This window comes from Hypanus sabinus, chromosome 28, assembly GCF_030144855.1.
Source record: "Hypanus sabinus isolate sHypSab1 chromosome 28, sHypSab1.hap1, whole genome shotgun sequence".
Taxonomy (NCBI): domain Eukaryota; kingdom Metazoa; phylum Chordata; class Chondrichthyes; order Myliobatiformes; family Dasyatidae; genus Hypanus; species Hypanus sabinus.
The window spans coordinates 30,347,813-30,374,006 of NC_082733.1; the positions used below are offsets into that span (position 1 = coordinate 30,347,813).

At 46.6% G+C, this 26,194-nt stretch overlaps 1 protein-coding gene and 1 non-coding gene across 3 annotated transcripts in view; one reads left to right on the top strand and one right to left on the bottom strand.

The window, feature by feature from the left end:
• Window positions 1–26,194, bottom strand: part of LOC132382542 (NT-3 growth factor receptor-like) — a 951,566-nt gene that overhangs the window by 136,211 nt on the left and 789,161 nt on the right. The window lies entirely within an intron of this gene.
• Window positions 7,269–7,370, top strand: LOC132382697 (U6 spliceosomal RNA). The gene has a single exon (XR_009508451.1). It is a non-coding gene; the product is annotated as a U6 spliceosomal RNA (small nuclear RNA).

Here is a 26,194-nt window from a genome sequence, read left to right on the forward strand (position 1 = left end):
ACCTGTACCACTCCTCCAAGAGGACCACACCCTTGTTGTAGGGTGTAGATGCTTGCATGCCTCAATGACCTCAGTGCTGGCTGGGGTCAGGGCTTTGTGCTTTGGCTCTTGGTCAGGTTACAGGTCAAAGAGCAGAGGCTAGACTAAGAGAGGTTCACTGGATCACTTGTTTCAGGGGTTCACCTCAGTGCTAACAGCCCTGAATGGTCAAAGAAATTGTTATGAAAACAGCAATGAAGAATCCTTCCACACAGACAGAGATGGAACCACCAGTGGCATAATGGACAATAAGTGAATTGTATCAGAGCCACAGAACAACAAATTTCACAACATACTGTATGTATGTTTGTGGTCTTCAAATGCTGAAACCCATCCATTTCAAGGTTTGATGTGTTGTGTGTTCAGAGATGCTCTTCTGCACACCCCTGTTGTAACTCATGTTTATTTGAGTTACTGTTACCTTCCTGTCAGCTTGAACCAGTCTGGTCATTCTCCTCTGACCTCCCTCATTAACAAGGCATTTTCACCCACAGAACTGCCACTCACTGGATGTTATTCGTTTGTCACACCATTCCTTGTAAACACTAAAGAGTGTTTTGGTGGAAATCTTAGGAAATTAGCAGTTACTGAGATACTCAGACCACCCAATCTGGCACCAGTCAAAGCACAGTCATTGCAGAATCAAAGTCTCTTACATTACATTTCTTTCCCCACTCTGATGTTTAGACTTAATAACAACTGAACCTCTTGACCACGTCTGCATGCATTGAGTTCTGCCACATGATTGGCTGATTATATATTTGCATTAACAAGCAGGTGTACAGGTGTACCTAATCAAGTGCCCACTGAGTGTATGTCAGTAATAATAAATCTGATTAACTAGTTGCACCTTTAAAGACAAAAACGGGATCTTTCCCAGCAATGCAACTACTGTGGCTAATTCGCAAAACATTTAACCAGGAAACATACACTGGCTTATAAACAGAAAGGGTTAACTTCATTCACCATCAGAACATTTGGGAAATGAAAGAATTTTCTGTTTGTGAATTTGATGGGATTTTCAGGGTTGGTGTTATAAACACAACTGCCATCAATGGTATTTTCACTAATGAGAATCCAGTCACTTGGAAAATGTTGATGGTTTCTCTTTCCCTCTTTCTTTGCTTTATTCGGACCTTTGTAGAAATAAATGAACTCAGAGGGATGCATAAATAGGGCAGATGTGATGTGTCTAGCAGCAATGACTGCTAACTAACTGTGACTAATATCACCAGAGTTTGCCTGGGTGACTCCAATGCATATAAAGTTAAGCACTGTTGTCACCTTCACAGCTGCCTGCAAGGCTACTGTGAGAAACAGCTTGCAGTGACTGACGCATCTTACAATAGCTTGAGAAGGATAAAAGCAGTCTTCTGAATTACAGCCATGGGATAATTATTCAGGTTGGGCTTTGGAGATCCATGGATCTTGCATCTCAGGGTTTCATGGTTCAGGCACAGCCCCCCCCCCCCCCCCACATATCATCTGCCAGTTCCCTTTCTTTCATGTTCTGTCTCCTCAGCACCCTCCCTCAAAGTTCAGGAATAATGAAATCTCCACAGGGAATCGGCATTATTTCACTTCTATTAAATGCTCAGAAACTAGAAGCAGCGGACAGGCAAACAAGATATTCAGGACTTGTAAGTCAATGGAACCACAGGAGTGGAAACATGTCTCCTGCTGACCATTGCACCCACAATCAATGCACCATTTCCTTGAGATGTCGGGTGATGTTGATCTGTCACGGCCACTCCCTGCGAATGGATTGTCTTATGTAGTCGGCTCCATTTTGGGTACTAGCCTACAAAGTACCCAGGACGTCTGGAAGGAGCGGTGTCTCAGAAAGGCAGCGTCCATTATTAAGGACCTCCAGCACCCAGGGCATGCCCTTTTCTCACTGTTACCATCAGGTAAGAGGTACAGAAGCCTGAAGGCACACACTCAGCAATTCAGGAACAGCTTTTTCCCCTCTGCCATCCAATTCCTAAATGGACATTGAACTCTTGAACAGTACCTCACTTTTTAAATATATATTATTTCTGTTTTTTGTGTGATTTTTAATCTATTCAATATATATATACTGTAATTGACTTACTTATTTACTTATTATTTCTCTTCTATGTTACATATTGCGTTGAACTGCTGCTGCTAAGTTAACAAATTTCCTGACACATGCCGGTGATAATAAACCCGATTCTGATTCTGATGTAAGTAGTAGCACAAAACTGGACTAGCTGCATGCAATTGGAACTTTTAGTTTACTTTTAATGATGGCGTGTTTTTGGACCGATTGAGTGATATAGCGCTTTGCTCTCTCTGAGGGAGTTCGGTGAGGTTTGCAGCGGAGGGTGTGGACTGGAGGCCTGGATGTCTGGAGAAGAGGCGTGAGCCATGATCAACATTGCTTCTCTCTGATGGAGGCTTCGAGGGCTTGAGCACATGGTTGACTCCATGCTTTTCTACGATTGAGGCATCAAGCAAGGTTGAAGTTGATAAGGATAAGAGCGGAGGACGTGCGGTGTTTGGTGCCGTCTGCTTCCATTGACCGGTCTTCCTCAGTGCAGGACTCCTGTGGCAAGGATTGATCAGAGCAGGCTGTGGACTCGTTTTGGGGTCCTTAGGGTTCATGTTGCATGTGTTTCTGGATTCTGGTCACTCTTTGTTTTGCTGTTTTTGTGCGGTTTGATTAGGGCGATCGATGCGGTCTGGGGGACCTTAGTGAAGAATGATTTGCTCTGCGCAGGACTAGTGATACAATTCTGACTTGAACTAAACTGAGTACGACTGGACTCCTGGTTTAATGTTTGATATTCTCTGTGTTGACCGCTTGCTTTCTGCCCTTTGCACAATTTGTTCTTGTTTGCCCGTTGGGTGTTGGATGCATTCTTGAACGTGTTCCATGGCGTTTCTTTGTATTATGGCTGCCTGCAGGAGGTCGAACCTCAGTGCAGTATTCTGTAAACAAACTTTGATAATAAAAGCACTTTGAACTTGCAGCCTTTTAGAAGACGTGGTAACTAAGGGGTTAATCAGCCTGCTGACCATAAATAGGAACTCACTTATTTGTGGGTTATAAAAAAGAACAGGAATCTAATAAAAAGTTACTGTAATGGTAATGCAATCCTATCTATAAAGAGAAACTGAACTCTGTCTTGGTGTCTCTAGGTAACAATAGCAGCCATTCAAGACTCCAAATAATTTTATAAACTCAGTGATGAGACATCAGAGAGTTGACCTTTGGATGAACCAAGGTCAAGTGGGATGCGTAGCACTGCCAAGCCTTATCACACAAAGGCACGATGCAGAATTTAACATCACTCACTTCTTCCTATTAAAGAGTTCTGGGTGCTTTTATCTGAAAATGTCAAACCATGACAGGCTGATTCACACTTTGGCAAATTCTCCATCATAAGGAATCTGCATTGGACATAATTGACAGAAACAACATCTCAACAACTGGAACACGTATCTGAACATCTGAGAAATGACTTAACATCTTAAAAACAGGGTCACAGTCTTACAGTAAGGGGGCTAGGTGGGCTCTGGACTGAGGTGGGAAAATTTATTCTTCTTCCACAGGCTAGAGAATGTTTGGAATTTTCCGCTCAATAGGTTGTGCAGGTCCAGTGACCGAGTATATTCAAGGCACAGTTAAATAGATACTTGGATAAGAAAGAACTAGGAGAAAGAGGCTTTGCGGTAAAAGATTCAGTGGAGGAGAAGGCTGAAAGATCCACGTATGTTCATGTTCCTAAAGCGTTCTCAGGTATGCCAGCTCATGTGTTAATCCCTTTTTGTGGGACTGAACCATGTTTTGACCTGAAACATTAATTCTCCTGTCTCCACAGATACCACCTAACCTGTTGTACACTTGAATGCTTTCTGTCTTACTTCAGATTTCATGCTCTGGAAAGACTGAAGTTGAGAATATTCTTTGTACTGAGTTATTTAACTTGCGCTTGGATAGCAATTAGATTGAGATGGAGAGCCAATATTGACTTGTGCCACCACTGTCAGGTGTTCTAAAGACAGTCAGCCTCAAAGATTTGCACTGCAATCAAAGTGAAAGACTGCTACCCTGCCTCGGGGGAGAGGTGAGCCGGATGCAGTGAGACATTGAATATAATCAAAGGAAGCATAATCTCGTCAAATAGAAAAACAATCTGAACATTCTGAGAAATAATAGAATCGTGGGTCATAGAACACCTTACAAACTAATTTTTCTCCTTCCTGCCTGACAGAGCCTCACACACCAAATGTGCGCTCAAATCATCTTCCTTTATGTGGCCAATTTATTAGGTATGGGAGTGGAACCTGGTGTGGTCCTTTTGCTGCTACAGCCCATCCACTTCAAGGTTCAATGTGTTGTGCAATCAGAAGTGTTCTTCTGCCCATCACTGTTATCAGGCATGGTTATTTGAATTACTGTCACCTTCCTGTCATCTTGAACCAGTCTGGCGATTCTCCTCTGGCCTCTTGTATTAACACAACATTTTCACCTACTGAACTACTCTCAACGGATGTGTGGTGCACGAAAATCCCAGGGGAGATCAGCGGTTTCTGAGATACTCAAACCACCCATCTGGCTGCAATTATTTCATGCTCAAAGTCACCGAATTCACATTTCATCCCCGTTCCCTGATGTTTGGTGTGAACAGCAACTGAGCCTCTTGACCATGTCTGCATGCTTTTTTGCATTGAGTTTCTGCCACATGATTGGTTGATTAGATACTTGCATTAACAAGCAAGGGCAAAAGTGTACCTAATAAAGTGGCCACTGAGCGGCTATGATGACTGAAATTAAAGATTTCTGGGTTTAAGTCAGAAGAAACAGGAGAAGAAGTAATGGATTGTTTGGGGACTAAAACAATACCAGAAGGACCAATGAAGGGAGCAGCCTGAGAACCTCAATACATTTTAGTATAAAATTAATAGTTGGCAAAAGTAATTTAAAGAGAGGATTGTGAGTACTGATCTGTTATGAGTCAAAGACCTTTCTCAGCAACATTATCTGGTGCTTGCTTATTTTGATCCTGTCATCTTACTGTGGCTGAATTCAATGACTATCAATTATTTAGTTGATTACAGGGAGATCTGTGCATTCTGATTAGTTTTAAATGAGATATGAACTTGTGCCTTCTTTCAACATTTCCCATTTGAATACCTCCAAAAGAAGTGCAGAATTCATATAGCAGGCATGCAAGTGCATGTTTCGTATTTCATTTTTTTATCTAAGACAATAAACTAGGGTACATTCCACCAATGGGGCTGTTTGCCCCAGCCAGCACCACCTCTACATCACAATATGTTGGAATGTGGCCTATCCACAGCCAACTTTTCCTCCAATACCAAACAAGCCCGCCCAAAAATCTGCCCACAGTAAACAGCTTTATTCACAGCTAATTACTTTGGACAGCCTCCAGCACAGTCTGTCCCACACACTGGAATAACCCCCTGCAGGAACTAAGAATATACAAGGGTGGTGTAAGCTGTATGCTAGTGATGGATATAACCGTGTCGAGTGGTCTGTCAATCCATGAAGGAAGTTACCTGGCTGGTACAGGTGGGCAACACAATACTGTAGCAGTTAGCATAATTCTTTAGGCTTCCAGCAGCCTGCGATCGGTATTCAATTCCCACCGCTGTCTGTAGGGAATTTGTGTGTTCTTCCTGTGACTGTGCAAGTTTCCTCCAGGTGTTCCGGTTTCCTCCCAAATTCCAAAGATATACAGATCAGGGATAGCAAGTTGTGGGCGTGTTACATTGGTGCTGAAGGTTTGGTGGCTCCAGCGTGCCGCTCCTAACACATCCTCAAACTGCGTCGGCCAGTGACGCCAATGACGCATCTCACGCTACATTCTGACGTCTCACTGCATGCAGCATTTATGCTAACAACCAACACTCACCTGGGATGTGCTGGGGAAGCTCGCAAGTGTCGCCATGTTCCTGGCCCAGAACTTACTACCCCTGACCTGTCTTCCTCTGGAATGTGGGAGAGAAGTGGCATGGTCACGGGGAGAACATAGAAATTCCTTTCAGGCAGGGGCAGGAATTGAACCCCGACCGCTGATCACTGTAAAGCATTATGCTAACTGCTACTGCTACCATGCTGCCGGCTTACGTTGCCGTGTCACCCATGAAAATACCTTTCCTCGTGCAACTAAAAGAACGTGGATCACTAGAATCCAGCCTCCATCACTCTTGCATGTTGGCCCTGCCATTGCCAGCAGCCCTAGTCTCAGTGACTCCGAATCAGAATTAGGTTTAATATCACCGACATTTGTCATGAGATTTGCTGCTTTGTTGCAGCACTACAGTGCAATACATAAAAGCACAATAAATTACGAGAAAAATATATCAAATAACTTAATTAAATAAGTAGTGCAAAAAAATTAGTGTACAAGGGTTCATTGACCATTAGAAGGGAAGGAGCTGTTCCTGAAGTGTCGAGTGTGTGTCTTCAGGCTTCAATACGTCCTCCCTAGCGGTAGCAAGGACTAGAGGGCATATCCTGGGCAATAGGGGTCCTTAGTGATGGACATTACATATTTGAGGCACAGCCCCTTTGAAAGTGTCTTTGATACTGTGGAGGCTAGAGCCCATGATGGAGCTGGCAGTGTTTGCAGCCCTCTGAGTTTTATCCGATCCCGTACAGTGGCTCCTTCAGCTCAGACGATAATGCAACCAGTTTGAATGCTCTCCACAGTACATCTGGAGAAACCTGTTAGAGTTAGAGACACTGCAGTGACCTGGGAGACCAGCCCCTCCAACACCAGGACCTTCCATGCCCCACTTTCAGCCACCAGCAGCTCTTCCGCTGTCATTAGCATTCCCGGGAGCTTCGACAGAAGGGTAATATTTCTCCTGATGTGTATATCCTCACTAATGCTTCTATTTGAATTTCAAAACCAAGTCTGCATTTTCTGCTTCAGTACTAGCTTTGTAATGAGTTGTACATAAGTAATACACTCGGCAGATGTGACTGTTTGTTTTCTGCTGGCTGACATTTTAGAGTTGCTTGTTGGGCAGAATAGGATGTGGGCACTGTGCCCATGTTTATTAGAGTGGGGATTGCATGTATAAATCACCAGATGATTTGTTTTTGTATTGTTTTTTTGTAGTAGAATAATTATTGACCTGGATAATGGTCTTTTTCAGAGAGTACGATGGAATCATTTGATGCTGAATATAACCATGGAAACAGGCAGTATAGAAGGCGGACATTCAGCCCATCATAATGCTGATGGCCAAAGAAGAGCTTTATATTTAGAAGATTAGCACGGCCCCTGAACAAGAATGACATACAAATTCTTGAAGTGTTCCATATTTCTGCTCAAGGTATAGTAACAGTTAGCAAAATGCCGCAGAGCGCCAGAAATCACTGATCGGCGTACAAATCCTGCTGCTGTCAGTAAGGAGACTGCACATTCTCCCTGTGGCCGTGTGGATTTCCTCTGGGTACTCCGATTTTCTTCCACATTCCAAAGATGTGCGATTATGTTTAGGGTGAGTATGTTGTGGGCATGCTATGTTGGTGCCAGAAGCATGGCAGCACATGTGGGCTGCCCCATCACAGTCTTTGGACTATGTTGGTCATTGATGCAAAACAACGCAATTCACTGTGTGCTTCAATATTTCAATGTACATCAGACAAAAAAAGCTAATCTCTTGAAGAGTTTATATAAAGCTCCCTGGAGTATATGGTCACCTGCTTCAATCGGGCTTTAATTATACTGGCGCTTAAGAAGAACATAGTAACCTGCTTCAATGACTATTGTCTAGCAGCACTTACATCCGGTATGATGTAGTGTTTTGAGAGGTTGGTAATTAAACGTATCAACTCCTGCCAGAGAAGGAATATGGATCCCCTCCAATTTGCCTACCTCTGCAACAGGTCTGCAGCAGATGTGATTTTACTGGCTACTCACTCGGTCCTGGAACATCTGGACAGTAAAGATGCAAGCATCAGGATGCTCTTCATTGACTACAGCTCGCATTCAGTACTATCATCCCCTCGAATCTAATCAATAATCTTCAAGATCTTGGCCTCAATACTTCCATATGCAGTTGGATCCTCTATTTCCTTACGTGCAGACCTCAGTCATTTTGGATGAGCAGAAACATCTCCTCCACAATCTCCATCAGCATTGGTGCATCGCAAGGCTGTGTGCTTAGACCCTGCTCTACTCGCTATATGCTTATGACTATGATGCTAAGCACAGCTGTAGTGCCATATTTAATGTACTGATGACACCAACGTTGTTGGCCAAATGAAAGGTGGTGATGAATCAGCATACAGGAGGGAGATCGAAAATCTGGCTCAATGGAGCTGCCACAACAACCTCTCACTCAATGTCAGCAAGACCAAGGAGCTTGACTTCAGGAGAAGGAAACCGGAGGTTCATTAGATAGTTCTCAATAGGGGATCAGAGGTGGAGAGGGTCAGCAGATTTAAATTCCTCAATGTTATCATTTCTGAGGATCTGTCTTGGGTTCAGCATGTAGGTGCCATTATGTAAAAAGCATGGCAGTGCCTCTACTTCATTAGAAGTTTGTGAAAGTTGAGCATGGCACCTAAAACTTTGACAAACTTCTAATGATCAGTGCAGGAGAAGAAAGTATACTGACTGGTTGCATCACACCCTGGTATTAAAACATAAAAACCCTTGAATAGAAAGTCCTACAAAATCTAATGGATACAGCCCAGTCCATTACAGATAAAACCCTCCCCACCATTGAGCACATCTACATGGAGCACGGTCACAGAAAAGCAGCATCCATTATCAAGGAACCCCACCATCCAGCCCATGCTCTCCTTATACTGTTGCCATCAGAAAGAAGATACCGGAGCCTCTGGATCCACACCACCATGTTCAGGAACAATTGTAGTGTGTAGGCCTCCGATAGTCTCGATAGACCGTGGATTTGCGCCTTGGAAAGTTTCCAGGGAGCAAGCCTGGGCAAGGTTTTTTTTTATGGGAGACCGGCAGTTGCCCAAGCTGCAAGTCTCCCCTCTCCACGCCACCAATGTTGTCCAAGGGAAGGGCATTAGGACCCATGCAGCTTGGCACCGGTGTCATCGCAGAGCAATGTGTGGTTAAGTGCCTTGCTCAAGGGTACGCACGCAGCCTCAGAAAAGGCTCGAATTAGCGACCTTCAGATCACTAGATGAACACCTTAACCACTTGACCATGCGCCAACACAGGAACAATTATTATCTTTCAGTCATCGGTCTCAGGGATCAGAGGGGATAACTTCATTCAACTTCACTTGCCCTATCACTGAACTGTTCCCACTATCTGTGGACTCACGTTCAAAGATTCTTCATCTCATTTTCTCGAAATTTATTGCTTATTTCTTCTTCTTGTTCTTCTTATTATTATTTATTGTTTTCTTTTGTTTTTGCACATTGCCTGTTGTCCATCCTGTTGGGTATAGTGTTTCACTGGTTCTATTATGTTTCTTGGATTTACCGTGTATGCCCACAAGAAAATAATCTCGGGGTTGTATATGCTGACATATACTGTATAAACTTTGATAGTAAATATATTTTGAACCTTTGGTCATCCAGGTTATTACTCACATTTTTTTTCAATGCAATGGCATCTTCTGCCTTCATTATCCTTTCAAGCAGTGGGTTCCAGACCTGCAGAAACCTTTGAGTAAAAGCTTTCTTCAAGTGTCTTCTAACGATTCCACCATCGACATGAAACCCAAGTCAACTAGTTTTTGACCTTTCTGATAGAATATATAGCAGTGTCCTGTTAACTTTCCCAAGCCTCATTTTAGCTTATAAGCTTCATTTGAAACTTCTTTTGGCTGCTGCCTTTGTTCCAAAGAAACATTTTGCCCCTTCTTAAAGATTACTTTTCATTTGTCACATGCACATCAAAGCGTCGAAACGTCCAGTGAAATGTGTCATTTGCATCAACAGCCTATACAGTTCAAGGATGTGCTGGGGGCAGCCCACAAACGTCACCATGCTGCTAGAGCCATAACAGGTCCACAACGTACTAACCCTAACCTGAATGTTTTTTTTATTTATTGTGACTTAGCGTAGAATAAGCCCTTCTGGACCTTTGATCACACCACCCATCGATACCCTGATTTAATCCTAGCCTAATTACAGGACAATTTACAGTGACCAAATTAATCTACTAAATGGTCCATCTTTGGAACCCCCCCCGCCACCCCCACACGGCCACAGGGAGAACATACATACTCCGTAGAGTCAGCAGCAGGAATTGAACCTGGATCACCACTGTACTGAGAAGTGTTGTGTCTACAACTATGCTAATGTCATTTTGTCCCCGTCTTTGGAATCTGGAGGAAACACAGTCACAGGGAGAACATACAAGCTCCTTACAGACATGGCGGGAATTGAAACCCAATTGCGGATCGTAGATGCTGTAATGCATTATACTAAATGCCATGCTACCAGGTTGCTGTGCTACTCATGTAACTAACTTACTTAATAACTAGTATACTTTGGCAATAGCCGTGAAGCCTCTTCTGCACCTCCTTGTAAACCATCATTGTCTTCCTCTTATGTAGTGACCAGGACCAACCATTGTTGTCTAGCTATGACTGAACTAGTGCCTTTTACAGTTCAGATATGACCTTCCTGCTCATACATTCGACACTTTGATTTTAAATGTAATTATTTTAATTACTTGGGGAGTCACTGTAGTGTAGCAGTTAGTAGAGCAGTTGGTAAGTTAATTGGTCATTGTAAATAGTCCTGTGATTAGGTTAAGATTAAATGGGGGGTGGAATTGCTGGGTGGCATGGCTCGAAGGGACAGAAGGGCCTATTCTGTACTGTAACAAGAAAAGCCTCAGGTTATTCTTGATTACTATAACTTATTGAGCACTGATATGTTTAAAAATATCTCAAGGAAGTAGGAGAAGACTACGACCAAACTACTAAATTCTGCCTACTCCTGCATTACTGAACGTATCTCGGTTCCATTCTACTTCCTTGGTTCAGCCCCTTCCCACCTACATCCGTGATGCTTCTCAAACTACCGATCTCCTCAGTAACCTTCAATTGCCTGGTCCTGAATGCCTCATCCATGGAACTACTACCAAGCCACTAAATGGCAAGAACACCATAGAACAAGATGGTGCAGATGATGGAAAAAAATCTACTGCTCATTACACCAATAGCATTTAGGGCAGCAATGAAGGTCCTCCATCTCTGTCCGTCCATACCACCACACACAGATAGAGAAGGAATCTTCATTGTTGTTTCCATAACAATTCTTTTTGGCCAGTCAGGGTTGTCAGCCCTAAACCAAACCTTCAAACTTGGAGGACCAGTGCACCACTTTTAGTCTGGATTCCACCCATTGAACGGTTTGGCATGGATGACCCTACCAAGAGGCAAAGCACAAGGCCAACATAGCTCTCTGGGTCATCAAAGCACGCAAGCCTCTAAACCCTACAGCAATGTTGTGGTCCTTTTGGAAGACAGTTCATGTGGCGACCATTATTCACATAGCTAATTTGGATTTGGTGTTTCCTTGAATTTAATTGAGACAGTTTCTCTTTTTTGCACTCCTTATTTGATTTAACTTTATTTATATATATATATCTTTATATATAGGCATCCGTTAGTCTCGTGAGACCATGGACTTGCGCCTTGGAAGGTTTCCAGGGTGCAGGCCTGGGCAGGATTGTATGGCAGACCAGCAGTTGCCCAAGCTGCAAGCCTTCCCCTCTCCACACCATCAATGTTGTCCAAGGGAAAGGCACTAGGACCCAGGCAGCTTGGCACTGGTGTCGTCGCAGAGCAATGTATTGTTAAGTGCCTTGCTCAAGGACACAATGTGCTGCCTCAGCTGAGGCTCGAACCACTGACCTTCAGATCACTAAACCTTATCCTAGTGCCTTATCCACTAAGCCATGCACCAACACTTTTACATATATAAAGTAATTTACAGATTATATTATTGTGGTGAACTATGTACCTGTCTGGACACGCCCCCTGCTGACTGCTCCTGTGGCTCCTCCCACAGGCCCCTGTATAAAAGCGATCTGAGGCCTGACGCTCGGCCTCAGTCTCCAGGACATAGTATGATGGACACTCACTCCTGGTTCCTTCTTCCAGTCAATAAAAGCCGATATCTCGCCTTACGTCTCAGTGTGAGTTATTGATAGTGCATCAATTATTATGTATTGCAATGTACTGCTGTGGTATAGCAACAAATTTCATGACATATGCCAGTGATATTAAACCTGATTTGGATTCTAAATCATTACTTACAGAAGTTAAAAAAACTCTCAGTGAAGTCAAATGAATAAAACAGTGCTGCCTCTTGAAGAAGGAAGCAAGATATGAGGATCTTCTGTATTGGATTATGTGTGAGATCTGTGTCTGGGGCGATAGATTGTTTTTTTACAAAAGGAACTGCAAATTGATCTGCTAGGTATGGCATCTGTCTTTCAAAATATTCTTGCCTGCGGAATCCCTCCAGCATTTTGTGTTTGTTGCTTAAAAGCATAATTTTGTTTAGTCTTCCCTGGATGGTATTGCCTCTGCCAATGACATGGAGTAAGACATAGAATAAGGTATCTGGAGTTTATGCAATAAGTGGTCTATCTAGAGAACAAGGTTGATGTAGCTAGCACATCCCAGTCAATTTAAACAATATATGCAGCACCCAGAGTCTGTTTGAATACTACATTGCAAAGACAAAGTTTATGGAATCCATCTTTTGACCTACTGTTGAACCACAGTACAGTACACAAAACTTAACCGATGTATGCTAACGTCACCTGATTAAATCAAGATGATCATAAAAATAGTAACTGGAGATAATTACATACAAATTACGGACATAAAATCAATTCTGGTCACTTTGTAGCAGTACTGTTGTCAGATATGATATATGGGAGAATTATCCAATCGTTTCCATTCTGGCGAGTGATATTGGTAACAACAGATGCAGCCAATTTTGTTGACAACCGCAAAAAAAAAAGAACAGTCAAAGTGGCAAATGAAATACAATGTTGGAAAATGCATGGTCATGTACTTTGGTAATACAAATAAATGTGTGGACTATTTTCTAAACGGGAAGAAAATCCAAAAATCGGAGGTGCAAAGGGACTTGTGAGTCCTGGTGCAGAACACTCTAAAGGTTAACTTGCAGATCGAGTCGCGGTGAGGAAGGCAAATGCAATGTTAGCATTCATTTCAAGGGGTTGTGGCGACCCACTTTCTGCGCACGCGAACTGGCTCACAAATAGCCAGCGCGCTGGGGAGAGACTTTGGTAATGCACCTCTGACGTCATTTCCGCCCGGAGAGGGCAGGCGCTAGGGATTAAATGCCAGCGCCGCGAAGTTTGAATAAACTAGTCTCGAAACGACTTACCGACTGCATGTCGTTATTTCAGCACTATGTGTAGCACATCGCTACATCGGTGACCCCGACGTTCCAAACGGGATTTGGACCAAAGATGACCGACTCTTCATGTGTTCACGCAGTTTCGCTGAAACTGCCAACTTTCTGGACGCTGCGACCACTCGTGTGGTTTAGCCAAGCAGAAGCCCAGTTCCAGATTCGGCAGATATCCTCTTGATTCCACGCGTTACTATCACGTGGTGAGCGCCCTTGACCAGGAGACAGCTGCCCAGGTTGCAGATTTCATACAGTCGCCCCCAGAAGAAGGCAAATATGAAGCCTTCAAAGCGCTGCTCATTGGGACCTTTGGGCTCTCGCGGCGTGAGCGGGGTGCCCGCCTGCTTCACCTGGATCGTTTGGGAGACAGACTGACGTCAGCATTGATGAACGAGATGCTGTGCCTGGCTGACGGACACAAGCCCTGCCTAATGTTCGAGCAAGCGTTCCTAGAGCAACTGCCTGAGGACATACATCTGTTGCTGGCCGACGCAGATTTCAGCGACCCACGTAAAGTGGCAGCCCGGGCAGACATGCTGTGGAAAGCCAAGAGGGAGAGCATGGCGTCCGTCGGTCAGATTACCAGGCCACGTGCCCAACAGCAGACCAGACCAGGCCCAGCAGGGGGGCGCACACAACATGGAGGCAGGAGTGAGGAGGCCAGTGAACAGTGGTGTTTCTACCACCAGCGGTGGGGCACAAAAGCCCGCCGTTGTCACCCACTCTGCAAGGGCCAAGGCCAGCTGCCGCTAATGACTATGGTGGCTGGCCACCAGGACAGCCTCTTGTACGTCTGGGACAAACAGTCGGCAGGCCGCTTCTTGGTCGACACCGGAGCAGAGATCAGAGTCTTGCTCCCGACGGGGTATGACACCCGCAACAGGAAGCCAGGACCCACCCCGAGGGCCGCAAACGGCAGCACGATATGGATCTATGGCACCTGCACAGTGCAGCTGCAGTTCAGCGCCAGCCGGTTCACGTGGGACTTCACACTGACCGCCGTGACCCAACCACTCCTGAGGGCGGACTTCTTGCGAGCTCACAGCCTGCTGATCGACTTGCAAGGGAAAAGACTGGTACATGCTGATGCACCATCAATAACTCTCTCTGAGACGTAAAGGCAAGATATCGGCTTTTGTTGACTGGAAGAAGGAACAAGCAGTGGTTGACCACCATACTACATCCTGGAGACAGAGAGGCCGGGCTCAGACCTCAATCGCCTTTATACCGGGGTCTGTGGGAGGAGCCACAGGAGCAGTCAGCAGGGGGCATGGCCAGGCAGGTATATGTAGTTCACCACACATGCCGAGACTTTCCAGACGTTCTCCCTGGGTGAAGCCAAGTTGCCGGCCCCACACCTGGACTCCATCACGCTGTCGGACAACAAATTCACCAGAATCCTGGCAGACTTTCCATCGATTCTGGCACTGCAGTTCATGGTAGCCATGCCCAGACACGGGGTACAGCACCACACTCTGACCCAGGGACCACCTCTCCACACCCGCGCACCAAGGCTCCCCCCGGAAAACCTCTGCCTGGTGAAGCCAGAGTTCAAAAGGATGGAGGAATTGGGGATCGTACAGAGGTCCGACAGCACATGGGCCTCCCCCCTGCACATGGTGCCCACAGCAGCCGGGGGTTGGAGACTATGCGGCGACTACTGCAGACTGAATGAGGCCACCACTCCAGACCGCTATCCCATGCCGCACATACAGGACTTTGCAGTGAACCTGCACAGGGCAAGAATATTTTCCAAAGTAGACCTCATCCAGGGATACCATCAAAACATGGTGCACCCTGAAGACATCCCCAAAACAGCACTTATCACCCCATTCGGCCTGTTTGAGATCCTCCGAATGCCGTTCAGCCTGAAGAATGCTGCACAGACGTTCCAGCGGCTAATGGATGCGGTGGGACGCAACCTGGACTTTGCGTTCATCTACTTGGATGACATTCTTATAGCCAGCAGTTGTCGTCAGGAGCATCTGTCCATCTCCGCCAGCTCAATTCCCGCCTGAGTGATTTCGGTCTCACGATCAACCCGGCCAAATGCCAGTTTGGTCTCTATACCATTGACTTCCTGGGTCACAGGATTACCAAAGACGGGGCAACACCTCTGCCCGCCAAGGTAGACGTGATCCGCCACTTTGCCCGGCCCAACATGGTTAAAGGCCTACAGGAGTTCGTTGGTATGGTGAACTTCTACCACCGTTTCCTCCCCTCAGCAGCCCGTATCATGTGCCCTTTGTACACCCTGATGTCGGGTAAAGGCAAGGACATTACTTGGGACGAGGAGGCCGTGGCCGCTTTTGTTAAGGCCAAGGAAGCCTTGGCAGATGCCGCGATCCTGGTGCACCCCAGTACGGACGTTCCGACCACCCTCATGGTGGACGCATCCGACACAGCAGTCAGAGGGGTGCTGGAGCAACTCATTGAGGGGTGCTGGCAACCCCTGGCGTTCTTCAGCAAGTACCTATGACCACCCGAACTCAAATACAGTGATTTCGACCGGGAGCTGTTGGCACTGTACCTGGCAATCCGGCATTTCAGGTACTTCTTAGAAGACAAGCCGTTCACCACGTTAACGGACCACAAACCGTTGACCTTCACGTTCATGAAGGTGTCCGATCTCTGGTCGGCTCGCCAGCAGCGACATCTGTCCTACATCTCCGAGTACACGACGGACATCCAGCATGTCTCGGGAAAGGACAACGTCGTGGCGGACGCACTCTCCAGACCAGCTGTCCAGGCCCTGTCCCTGGGGGTGGACTATGCAGCACTGGCGGAGGCGCAGCCAGCAGACAGTGAGATGCCCAGCTACAGGACCGCAGTCTCGGGTTTGCAGCTGCAGGACTTTCTCGTAGGCCCAGGTGACAGGACACTCCTGTGCGATGTGGCTACGGCCAACCTCGCCCCATCGTCCCGGCAGCCTGGAGGCGGTGAGTTTTCAACTCCACACACGGTTTGGTACACCCATCTATCAGGACAACCGTCCAGCTGGTCTCCAGCAAGTTCACGTGGCACGGACTTCGCAAGCAGGTTGGTGAATGGGCCAGAATGTGTGCGCAGTGCCAAACAGCCAAGGTGCAGCGGCACACTAGCCCCGCTGCAGCAGTTCGAACCCACCCACCGGAGGTTCGACCACATTCATGTGGGTATCGTGGGCCCCCTACCAGTGCCCCGAGGAGCACGGTACCTCCTAACTATGGTAGACCGGTTCACGAGGTGGCCAGAGGTGGTCCTACTCACTGACACATCTGCCAATTCCTGCACCCGAGCACTGATCGCAACCTGGGTAGCACGCTTCGGGGTACCGGCCCACATTACCTCAGACAGAGGCGCCCAGTTCACCTGTGGTCTGTGGTCGGCTGTGGCCAACCTGTTGGGAACACAGCTACACCACACTATTGCCTACCACCCACAGTCAAACGGACTGGTGGAACGCTTCCACCGTCACTTGAAGTCGGCTCTCATGGCCCGCCTGCAAGGATCTAACTGGGTGGATGAGCTTCCCTGGGTCCTGCTTGGAATTTGCACAGCGCCCAAAGAGAATCTGCACGCCTCGTCGGCCAAGTTGGTGTACGGCACGCCCCTGGCCGTCCCGGGAGAGTTCATACCAGCCCCAAGGGGGCAAGAGGAAGAACCCGCAACAGTCCTGGACAGGCTACGTGAAAGGCTCGGCAACCTGGCACCCGTACCGACTTCACAGCACGGACAGACCCCGACCCATGTACCCAAAGAACTGTATGTTTGTGTTTGTACGAAGGGGCGGACACTGGGCACCGCTACAGCGGCTGTACGAGGGCAATTCACCATTCAAGGTGATCAACAACAACGGGTCCACGTACGTTCTGGACATTGGGGGGAGAGAGGAGGATTTCATGGCGGACCGACTCAAACCAGCCCATGTGGACTTGGCGTAGCCGGTCGAGGTTCAGGCACCGCGGCACAGAGGCGGACCTCCCAAACAGAGGCTGATCCAGACTGTGGACACTGGGGGGGTGTATCGCCGGTTTGGGTGGGGGTGGGTTATGTGGCGACCCACTTTCTGCGCAGGCGAACCGGCTCACAAATAGCCAGCGCGCGGGGAGAGACTTTGGTAATGCACCTCTGACGTAATTTCCGCCCGGAGAGGGTGGGCGCTAGGGATTAAATGCCAGCGCCGCGAAGTTTGAATAAACTAGTCTCTAAACGACTTATCGACTGCATGTCGTTATTTCAGCGCTGTGTGTAGCACATCGCTACAAGGTCTAGAATACCAAAGCAAGGATGTGATGCTGAGGCTTTATAAGGCTCTGGATCTGTACTCACTGAAATTTAGAAGGATCTAATTGAAACCTTTAAAATGTTGAAAGGCCTAGACAGAGTAGATGTGGAAAGGATGTTTCCCATGGTGGGAGCGTCTAGGACAAGAGGGCACAGCCTCAGGATAGAGGGGCGCTGTTTCAAAACAGAGATGCAGAGAAGTTTCTTTAGTAAAAGAGTAGTGAATTTGTGGAATTTGTTGCCACATGCAGCTGTTGGGTTTATTTAAGGCAGAGATTGATAGGTTCTTGATTGGATATGGCATGAAAGGTTACAGGGAGAAGGCCGGGAACTTGGTTGAGGAGGAGAAAAAGCAAGGATCAGCCATACAAACAAGCTGGAGGAACTCAGCAAAGTCGGGCAGCATCAATGAGCAAATGAGCAATGGAAATGAGCAATCAATGTTGGAGCTCCTCCAGCTTGTTTGCACATGTTGATTTGATCACAGCATCTGCAGTGTACTTTGTGTTAGGGATCATCCATGATTGAATGGCAGAGAAGACTCAATGGGCCAGATGGCCTAATTCTGCTCCTAAGTCATGGTCTTATGCTTATCAAGAGAGTCAGGAGAACAACTCATTTCCACACCAACACCTATAATTCCTCAGGAGGCTGAAGAAGTTCAGCATGTCCTCATCGACTTAGCAATTTTTATCAATTCACAAGAGTAAGCATCCTGTCTGGTTGCATATTGGCTTGGTATGGCAGCTGCTCTGCGTGTGACATAAAGCGTTAAAAGAGGTGACAGTGGATGTTGGACACCTGGAGGGCGATGCTGGAGAGGTAGTAGAGGGGGATAACGAAATAGTGGATGAATAGTGAAGTAGTACAGGTCCACAATCCCTTATCTGAAATCCTTGGGGCCAATTGCATTTTGGAATTCAGAACTTTTCGGATTTCAGAATCCCTCCTTATTGGTTCTAGGACCCCCCGCAGATACCAAAAAACACATATGCTCAAGTCCCTTATTTAACCTGTACCAGTGCAGGTGGACTTTAGGACCCGGGGGAGCTCCAGACCTATGTGCATCTTCCCATATACTTTAAATCATCTCTAGATTACTTATAATACCTAATACAATGTAAATGCTATGTAAACAGTTGTTATACTGTACTGTTTAGGGAATAATGACAAGAGAAATATTTTATTTCCAACAAAAACATTCAATAAAACATAAAAATATACAGCTTCAAACGAATCGAATCAAACACATGGTAAATGACATATTGGAATAAATGAGAACATCACTGTCACTATAAAACTTCAGTAACTTGTCTTTCTGTTTCTTTAAATCATATACAGTGGTAGTTCCAACACCATATTCTTCAGTAAGATGCCGCACAGACACACCACGATCAAGCTTCTGCAATAACTCCACTTTCTGCGTTATTGATGCTTCCTTCCCTTTTTCTCATTGTTACCCATAGCGGTATCTGCAGCTCTTTTTGACATTTTCACAGTGAAATTCAACACAAAGTCAACAGTGAACACAAAATAGCAGCAAACAGCAAATGCACGTGTAACCAGTAGGAGTGCTGAGCCACAACTGACGTCTGGTGGCCTCTGCTCGTGCTGCCACCTCACACCAGAGTGACGTCAGCTGTTGGTGAAAAAAAACTTCAGTTTTCAGAGCTTTTTGGATTTCAGAATTTTGGATAAGGGATTGTGGACCTGTATTTTGCATCAGTCTTCACTGTGGAAAACACTAGCAGTACGAGTATGGTGGAAGTTCCAGCTGTCAGGGGGCATGAAGTGTGTGAAGTTACCATAACTAGATAGAAGGTTTTTGGGAAACTGAAGGTCAAGAAGCCACCTGAACCAGATGGTGTATCCCCCAGAATTCTGAAAGAGGTGGTGGAAGAGATTGTGGGGACCTTAGTTATGATCTTTCAAGAATCACTAGATTCTGGAGTGGTTCTGGAAGACTGGAAAATTACAAGTGCCACTCCATTCTTCAAGAAGGGAGGGAGGCAGAAGGAAGAAACTATAGGCCAGTTAGTCTTACCTCAATGGTTGGGAACATGTTGGAGTCAATTATTAAGGATGAGGTCTCAGGGTACTTGGATGCACATGATAAAATAGACCATAGTCAGCATAGTTTCCTCGAGGAAAACCTTCCTGACAAATCTGTTGGATTCCTTTGAAGAAGTAACAAGCAGAAGGCCTTTGAAAGGTGCCACACATGAGGCTGCTTAACAAGCTACAAACCCATGGTATGACAAAAAAGATCCTAGCATGGATAAAGCAGTGGCTGATTGGTAGGTGTCCAAGACAGAGAATAAAGGGAGCCTTTTCAGCCTGGCTACCGGTGACCTAGTGATGTTCCACAGGGGAATGTATTGAACCAATTCTTTTTATATTATATGTCAATGATATGGCTGATGGAATGTCGGCTTCATCGCAAAGTTTGCAGATTATATGAAGATAGGTGGAGGAGCAGGTAGTTTTAAGGAAGTAGAGAGGCTACAGAAGGACTTAGCCTGATTAGGAGACTGGGCAAAGAAATGGCAGACGAAATAAGTAGAAGAAATGAAAGTGTTATTTCTTCTAAATGGAGAGAAAATGTAAAAAAAACTGAAGTGGAAAGAAACTTGGGAGTCCTTGTGCATGATTTCCGAAAGGTTAATTTGCAGATTGATTCTGTAGTGAGGAAGGCAAATGCAATGTTAACATTCACAGGCACCTATGGAGACCAAAGCTTTGTGTATATTTAAGGCAGAGGTTGATAGATTCTCGGTTGGGCAGGGCATCAAAAAATACAGGGGCAAAGCAGGAGATTGGGGCCGAGAGGAAAATTGGATCAGACATGATAAAATGGCAGAACAGACTCAATGGGCCAAATGGCCTAATTCTACTCCTATATCTCATGATCTTAAGGTGACTGTAAGAAACTGCAAAGCGTTGTTAACACAGTTTAGCACATCACAGGAAACAGCCTCCACTCAAACAGCCAGCATAATGAAAGACCTCAGCCACCCCAGACACTTTCTCTTCTCCTCTCTCTTATTAGGCAGAAGATATAAAAGCCTGAAGCCATGTACCACTAGGCTAAAGGACAGCTTCTACCTCACTGTCATTAGACTCTTGAACAGATGAACTGTACAATTAGCTGGACCCCTGGCTCCACAGTCTACCTCATTATGATCCTGCACTTTATTGCTTACCCTCTCGGTAATTCTGTGGTAGCTTTCACACTTTATTCTGCATTGTTATTGTTCTACCTTATTCTAGTTCAATGCGCTATGTAATGATTTGATCTGGACAAAGGGAAGACAATATTGTCACTGTATCCTGGCAAATGCAATAGCAATACCTTGTTAGTCGGCTGTCTACATGGTAAGTTGAGGATTTATGTCTGCTTAGCATTGCAGTTTTTAAAGGTCTTTTGCTGCTGTTCGCACTATATTGAGACAGGATCATCTGAGAATTGCCACCTTGCCATGGTAGAGGAGCTTATGAGTTCCTGAGATCCCAAGAACGATGTCGCCTGGAGCTTAGTTCCAACCATGGAGGTAAGGGCAAGGGGAAGGTTCCAGGTGAAGAGAGATCCAACCAAGACCTCAACAGTGAAGTTGGCAGAAGATCATGATGCATCACAACAGAAATGAAGCCAGAGGAAGGCTGGAGCTGTGAAGTGTCTCCAGTCATCTTGCATTCCACGCGCATGGACCCTGACTCATACTTCAAGGGTCATGTGGTGGCTCTCTGTGCATCAGCCTCCCCACATTAAACAAAGTCACACACAGGCACTCTCCATTAAGAGAATAAGCCCTCAAGAGAACATCATTCTCAACTCAAGTAATCACACCATTACTACTGTTGAGACAGACATCACCTTCCTTATTTAAATATAATTTGAAGGTACCAAGATAGATCATCATTCCACAGTCATGTAGCAATATTGATACAAGCAGTGCCTCTCACTGAAGTAATATGATTCAGAACTAACTAGCTCTTCCTCATGCAGACCAAGAATATTCCTGTTCAATGTCATTTTGCTCAGATCAAGATGTTCTGGTTTATTTTTCAAAAGGTTATTTGAAACGTAGGGCGAGTGACTTAGGACTGTAATGAGAAATTTCTTGACTCAGCGGTTGGAGAATGTGGATTTCCTGATCACACAGAGCTGTAGAGGCTAAGTCACTGAATATATCTAAGATGGAGACGGATAATTATTGAGATGCAAAAAGCATCTGGGAAGGGAGCAGGAGTATGGTACAGAGGCATTTTCATTTGATACTTTGATATGTAATTTTGTTATACCTTATAGTAATTTAATCTATACCACTGTACTGCTGCTGCAAGAAGAAAACATATTTTGTTGCATATGTGAGTGATGATATACCTGATTCTGATATGGGTCTGTATTGTGGACTGAGAGTGGAAAGGGGGCAGTGAGGGGGTAATCATGGTTGGGCAAAGAGGAAGGGAGTGGAAGCACCAGAAAGACATTCTGTAATGATCAATAAATCCGTAGTTTGGAATCAAATGACCTTGCCTGGTGTCTCAGGGCTGGGTGTGTCTACACCCACATGCCCCTCCATCCCTGGCACTCCTTTTCTGCCACCTGTCCCGCACCCCTCCCATGGCACCACACCCTCGCCATTCCTAACATCCTTTGCTCCTGCCAGATTTACCAACTCACTCTCCACACCACACTGACAAGCACAGTACTGTGCAAAACACTTAGCCACTCCAGCCCAACACCTTTGCACAGTTCTGTATAATAATTTTCATGTAAAACAACAGATTTAACAACTTATGTCAGAGCTGGTATTGAACAGTCAGCAACATTCCTCTATGGATAACTCAATTTGGTAGCGGGCTGTTAGGGTGTGTTCTACAGGTAGGGTATTTAGCAAATAGTAATTTCAGCAGCAGCCGTTCTTCAGATTTGAATGTGGATTTCAGATTGAATCTAAAACACAGCTCAGAACAACGGGTTTCCTGGAATTGCAGGCTGGGGTCAATCACAAACAAAGAAACACTCCCCTTTGACCTCATATACCTGCATAGGCATGAATGCAACCTAGAGTCAGCAGAATTAACATCCATTTTGGGTGTTTGTAGTGTGGATGCGAAGAAGTTGATATTTGAAAATTATATGTAATTCAAAGGAAGCATTGTAGATCAATTGTAACTAGAGAATTGTCCTGCTGTTAACTTTAATATTTAATATATAAAAATGTGATGTAATATTGTTTTGAGAGGCCTCTTGCTCCAAGAGTGTCTCAATATGATAGCTGCAGCTTATTTTTGTTGAGTAAAACACTTCTGTATTCACTAGCTTCAGAATCCCTCTGTTGACTTTGGTCACACTACAACACAGACCAATCAGTTTCAGTCAGACCATAGGCCAACTTTCACCAAGTTAGTGATCTACCTCTAGTTAGTGATTAGCACTTGATGTCAACCTCTAATTGTCACAGTGTTACCTGATCCATTGGTGGCAATGAACAGGTAGGAGAAGTGACCCTGCCAGCTATTGGCTGAGGACTCAATGTCACCTCTGACTAATTCACAGCAGTATGTGGGTCAGTGTGTTGGGAATGGATGTGGGGAAGACTGTGAAATAAAAACACACTTGGACCACAGATCTGGCACCACAGATATGGGCTCCAGCCCCCGGCGGGCCACGAACTCTCTCTCTTCGGACTCTGACCACAGATTTGACGCCCTGCGGGCTATAAGCTCTGGAGGCCCCAGCTCCGGGTCCGGCTCAGAGCGGGATCCTATGGCCGGGACCATCTGTGCTGCCGCGGGGTCCTGTCGCCCGTCCTATTCCCCTGCTATCTCCTATTCTCGTTGTGACTCCCAGCCTTCCCTTCATCCCTCATCCCCTCTCCATCCCTCCGATCCCTCATCGTCCCCTCCGCTCGCTCTCCCTGAACATCCCAACACCCCTCCTCCCCCTGAGACTTCCCACTCCTTACCCTCCCTTAACCCCAGTCCCAACCCTTGCTGGGTCTTCACCATCCCCCCTGACCTTCCCCTATCTGAGGCAGAATGCTCTGTCCTCAGTAAGGGCCTCATTTTTGTCCCCCTCCACCCCCACCTCAGCGAGTTCCGTTCCCGCCATGATGCTGAACTCTTCTTCCGCCGCCTACGTCTCCGAGCCTACTACATCAACAAGGAGTCCCCCCCTCCCCCCAGTGATGATCCATTCTCCCGGCTTCTACGCCCCTCCTCCTCCTGGACACCCCCATTGGGCCTTCTACCTGCTCTCGACTTTTTCATCTCTAACTGTTGCCAAGACATCAACTGTCTCAACTTCACCACCCCCCTCTCCTATTCTAACCTCACTCCCTCTGAACGCACTGCTTTCCACTCTCTCTGCACTAACCCCAACCTCACCATCAAACCTGCAGACAAAGGTGGTGCCGTAGTCGTCTGGCGGATGGACCTCTACCTCACTGAGGCTAAATGGCAGCTCTCTGACACCTCCTCGTACTTAATCCTGCCACAGGACCCCACCAAAGAACATCAATCCACTGTCTCCTGTGCCATCTCCACTCTCATCAACTCAGGACACCTTCCTCCCTCAGCCAAAAAACTCATATTCCCACACCCCGCACAGCTCGGTTTTACCTCCTCCCCAAGATCCACAAGCCTGACTGTCCCGGCAGACCCATAGTTTCAGCCTGCTCCTGCCCCACTGAACGTGTCTGCCTACCTGGACTCCATTTTATCCCCCATAGTTCGGTCCCTCCCCACCTACATCCAGGATACATCCCATGCCCTTCACCTCTTCAATAACTTCCAATTCCCTGGCCCCGACCGCTTCATTTTTACCATGGATGTTCAATCCTTATACACCTCCAACCCCCATCAAGACGGCCTCAAAGCCCTCCGCTACGTTTTGGATAACAGACCCCACCGGTTCCCCAGCACCATCACACTCCTCCAGCTGCCGGAGCTTGTTCTAACTCTCAATAACTTCTCCTTTGGTACTTCCCACTTTCTCCGGATCAAAGGTGTAGCCATGGGCGCTCACATGGGCCCCAGCTATGCCTGCCTCTTCGTGGGTTATGTGGAAAAGTCTATGCTCCAAATCTATACTGCTATACTGGCACCTCTCCCCAACTTTTCCTCCGCTACATTGACGACTACATTGGTGCTGCTTCCTGCACCCATGCTGAGCTCGTCAATTTCATCAACTTTGCCTCTAACTTTCACCCAGCCCTTAAACTCACTTGGTCCATCTCGGACACTTCTCTCCCCTTTCTTGATCTCTCGGTCTCCATCTCTGGAGACAGACTGTCCACTGACATCTTCTACAAACCCACTGACTCCCATAACTATCTTGACTATACCTCTTCCCACCCTGCCCAATGCAAAAATGCCATTCCCTATTCCCAGTTCCTCCATCTCCGCCGCATCTGCTCCCAGGATGAGGCTTTCCGTTCCAGGACTTCTTAAATGTCCTCTTTCTTTCAGGATCGTGGTTTCCCTTCTGGAGTCATCAAAGATGCTCTCACCCGCATCTCCTCCACTTCCCGCACTTCAGCCCTTAACCCATCCTCCCGTCACCACAACAGGGACAGGGTTCCCCTTGTCCTCACCTACCACCCCACCAGCCTCCGGATCCAGCATATTATCCTCCACAACTTCCGCCACCTTCAACAGGACCCCACCACCAAGCACATCTTTCCCTCCCTACCCCTCTCAGCTTTTTGCAGGGATCATTCCCTCCGTGACTACCTGGTCCACACGTCCCTCCCCACAGAACTCCCACCTGGCATTTAACCCTGCAAGCGCAAATGCTACACCTGTCCTGACCCCTCCCCCCTTACCACCATTCCGGGCCCCAGACAGTCCTTCCAGGTGAGACAACACTTCACCTGCGAGTCTGCTGGAGTTGTCTATTGCATAAAGTGCTCCCGGTGCGGCCTCCTCTACATCGGTGAGACCCGACACAGATTGCGGGACCGCTTTGTCAAGCACCTCCGCTCTGTCTGTCACAATAGACAGGACCTCCCAGTTGCCACCCACTTCAACTCTGCCTCTCATTCCCATCTAGATATGTCCATACATGGCCTCCTCTACTGCCATGATGAGGCCAAACTCAGGTTGGAGGAGCAACACCTCATCTACCATCTGGGTAGCCTCCAGCCTGATGGTATGAACATTGAATTCTCCAATTTCCGGTAATTCCCTCCCCCTTCCCCTTTCCCTATCCCAGATCCCTCTCTGCCTCTCTCCCCTTTCAACTTTCTGCTTCTTTATCTCTACAGTTCTTTCATGCTTATCCCCTCCCCCTCCCCCCTTTATCTTTCCTCTGATTGATTTTCCACCTGGCGCCTCTAGGCCCTACCCCCTCCTCTATCTCTATTACTGGGCTTTGGCTCTCTCTTCCCTCCCATTCCTGATGAAGGGTCTCGGCCCGAAACATTGGCTGCTCTGTTCTCACGGATGCTGCCTGACGTGCTGAGCTCTTCCAGCATTGTG